We start from the raw sequence: 4,140 nt of genomic DNA on the forward strand, positions 1-4,140 counted from the left end.
ATTTTCCAGAAGGCAAGTCAACATCTAAAAAAGAAATTGCTAGGGAACTCCACAGAGAAGAACATTGTATGCTACGTTTTGAGGCAGATATAATGCAGCTGCCTTAAGGCAGTGGTGGGCATATTTCAGTAAACACACCTAAGATGCAGAACTTACTGGTGTATGACCAATGTACTGTTTAAAGGTGGCTATATTCCATCCACTTAGAGATGTAGTGTGGGGATGTGCCTTACTACAGCACTCCCTACTACCATTATTTAAAGACACAAACATGCCAGTGTGAGTGTGTATGATTTTCTTGAAGGCAATTTTGTTTTTATTTGGGTAAGGCTCTCTGCTTACTGTGTCAAAAAGAGCAAATTTTATTTATTATAATTTCATTTAAAATAAAGGTAAATTTTAAAGCAAATGAAACTAATTTTTTTGTGTATGAAATGGTAAGAAGAGTCAAATGAATAATTCAAAAATGAAAATATGCATTCTGTGTCTTAGTAATGGCAATGGGTCAAGGAACTGAGCAATATTTTTGTCAGAACAGCACAGCTTCTGGAGTTCAGCAAAGAGGCTATTCCTTGATATGACAAATTGTGCAAGGAAAAAGTAGAATTACTTTGGTTTTTCCTAGCAAATTGTTGTCCATATAGTATAAAAAGGCAAACATGGGGATTTAACTCAAAGGCTTACAGTGAAGCCTGAAAGGCTTACAGTCCCACACACTACCTTTTGGAGGTGTTTTCTCCCTACATCTTAATCACTTGTAGTACTGTCTGACCTTCCTGGCAACATTCACTGCAGCAGATGGTGTCAACATACCATTGCCTTGATGGTGGACATAAGCCTTCCTGGCCCTCTGTGGGGTTCCCTGGCGAGAACTGTTCAACTACATTGGATGCAGCCCATCCACTGTATGTGACAGTTTTCCTGTAGTGTTTGCACCATTCAGGGAAGTGCTAACTCAGTGTCTTTGGGTAACTAGAGTTCACTCTAGTGGATATTTTTTCACAGTCTCTTTACTGTGACTATTACAAAAAGAAATGTGTTAATAAAGATGTCCCTTTGTTTTATACAATACATCTAAATCTAAGCCTGGGTGGCACCTTGAATAACACTGTTCCTTTACGATAGCAGCCACTGGATAGACCACAATGTGGCAGAAGTAAGCTTATATTCTTTATTAAAGTGAAATACTTCAGTTTACAGAAAATTCCCAGCATCCACTGCAGCAGTGGCTCCTTCTGGCTGATGCTGCTGGACCCAGTTCCACTGTCTGGATACCCCGAACCACCTGCCCTGCACTTACCACTGGGGGCAGGACCTGCACAGGCAGGGCACGGGGTCAGGCGGTGGGCAGGACCAGGGATCTTGGAGCAGTGACAGCATGGGGCTGGGGCAGAGCTGTGATCTGCTACCCACATGGCCCTGCAGCAAGTGTGGGTTCTGTAGGCAGAGACATGCAGTGAGTGGATCACAGCTCTACCCAGCCCAGGCCCCATGCTCTCACCCCTGCCATCCCCAAGATCCAAGCCCTGGCCCCAGAGCAGCTGCCCACCCAGATGCACACCCTGCCCATAGGGCCCCTGGGGATGGGGCCTGGGCAGAGCCCAGGTTCTGTGGCCCCATGCTGTCACACCCCACGCTCCCAGGGTCTCCTTGGAGACTGGCTGGGAGTCCCATGGGCAGGTGTTGGGGAAAAATCGTGCCTTTTTAAACCAAATCTTGAAGCTGGCCTAAACAACCGCTTCTCCTCAGATTTCTCCTCAGAAGGTAAGGTGGATCTTGCCCCTGTCCGAATCTGTCACCGGTTGGATTAAAAATCAGTAAGAGGAAGGCTTGTGGTACACAAATGAAATGGTTTATTAAAGAAACACAAAATAGCCACTACTCTGTTAGTAATAAATATATAAAGAACAACAGTAACACCAGTAACAATTAATACAAAGTATAAATTCTATAAATCCTATAACCAGGACAAAGGGATAACAGTCACAGAGATATTTACTGGGCCACTGCCATTGTCAGCTCTGTCTGCCTCTTCAGACCCAGTGCCAGGGTTTACCTTACCCTATTACCAGTCACTGGTCTTTTACAAGGGTATATGACAGAAAGATAGCCCACGAAAGTATCCCTTCCCAAGGTATGGGAAAATACTCACCAAGTACTCAGTGAGGCTGCTACCAAAGCCCGTATGCACCTGATGGGAAAAATGTCAGGGAGCCAACCTCTGACTGAGTATAGTGGGGTGCTAAGGAGTGGCCTCCAACTGCTCCAGGGATCTTCCTCCTCTCAGAGGACCCAGATTCTGCGGAGGATCTATACCCACTCACACAAGCTATCACTCTCTTTCAGTCTCCTCAATCACTGTCTCTCTATCAATCCTTACACACCCTCTCACAAGTGTACCCTCACCAACACATAGAACGCCAGCCACACACACACACACCAAGCCCCGCTCACTCACTCAGCTTCTGTCAATCAAAGCCCTATATAGGGGTAGTGCACCCGGCACTCCAGGGCTCTGCACATGGCACATGGGTGTGCGCACAGCACTCTATTCATTATATCTAAGAGTGTCATATGGAAAATTACCAAACTTAGGACCAGCATGATGTCATTCATCCTACTTACAGTCTCGCCTGTGAATGACCTTACTAACTCGAACTGTCCTGGTCCCATAGCCTAACATGAGCCAGCTATGAGCATCATAATTTGCTCTTGGGAAATGGAGTCCAGCTTCCAGCTGGATCTGCCATTTTACCCACCCCAATCTAAAATGATTTCCTTAGTCATTAATAATATAACTCCCAAATTTTATTTATAATGAACTCTGTGGAGGTCTTTATGTCCACATATCTGTTTTTCTCCATTGAAAGGAACATCACATGGAAAGGGGCTCATGATCAGTCCAATTAATATTTATGCCAATTTTAAGACGCTATTTTGGAATTTATTCTTATGATATAAAATAACTTTTAGTCTCCACTAATCCTAAAATGGATTATGGCTAATTACTCATATTACTACTTCAAATAGCAGCAGGGATAATGAACAACCTGGTATTACACTCCAGGTTATCTGGGGGGAAAAGGAAGATGTTTTACCATTGAACGACCAAGTTATCTGCAAGGCAGTGACATACATAAAATATATTTGAAATATATGTATGCTGTGAGCGGGATAATCAATCTTATCCTCATCTCTCCTTTAGACTCGCCTGCCATGACTTGGATGAAAGAGAAAAGAAAGGAGGTTACTGCTTTTTCATTGTTCTTGGATAGAATAATGCCACCCTGGTGTCAATTGCTCACAGTATAAGTTTTATTTCCAGCTTAACAGTGGTGAGATAACAGCATCCTTGCCAAGTACTTCATTGGAGAAAGTAATTGGAGTTACAGTGAGGAAACGCTTGGACATAGGTACTTAATAAGGATTCTTTGCTGCTAATTACCTCATAAGCAGCAAGCACTCTCCACATCCCTCATTCTTTGCTGGTGCACAACCCTGGGAGTACTCTCTAGCTACTACCTCTCACAATCATTTTCTTTGCTCTTCGTTTCCACAATGCCACTGGGCTTCAGACTTGAAAATACCCCTTTCTTTCACTAAGGGGCATGATCCCTTCTTCTTAAAAGTCCTGGCAGATCCACTGCCTGGCGTCTCCACCTTTGCCCACACTCACCGGCATAGCTGAGTTTACCAGCAAGATAATCTCCCTTGCTGCTGCCCTGCAGGGATCCGCCACCCGATGTCTCCATTTTTCTCTTTTTTCTCACACTTGTTGACACAGCAGGATTCCCAGGAAGGTAATCCTCTCTGCCCTTGATTTGCTGCATACCTCAGGGCTTCACTCTTCCTGGAGACCTTCCAGATCTCCAGTAAGTCTTCTTCTTTCCCTCCAGAACTTCATCGCTCCTCACTTCTTCTGGTACCCAAAGGCAATCAGTCTTTATTTCATCGCCGGTTTTATGCCTCACTCTGCTGACTAATCACCCTCATAATGTCCCAAGTACAACTCCCCCCACCTGGCCAGATTCATTGTCAGGTCAGCCTGACCCGATCTCATCTAAGTAACAGGGCTCTTGCCTGAGTCCCTGTTACACACACACACACACACACACACACACACACACACACACACACACA

The sequence above is a fragment of the Crocodylus porosus genome, unplaced genomic scaffold (assembly GCF_001723895.1).
Source record: "Crocodylus porosus isolate Cpor-Errol unplaced genomic scaffold, CroPor_comp1, whole genome shotgun sequence".
Taxonomy (NCBI): domain Eukaryota; kingdom Metazoa; phylum Chordata; order Crocodylia; family Crocodylidae; genus Crocodylus; species Crocodylus porosus.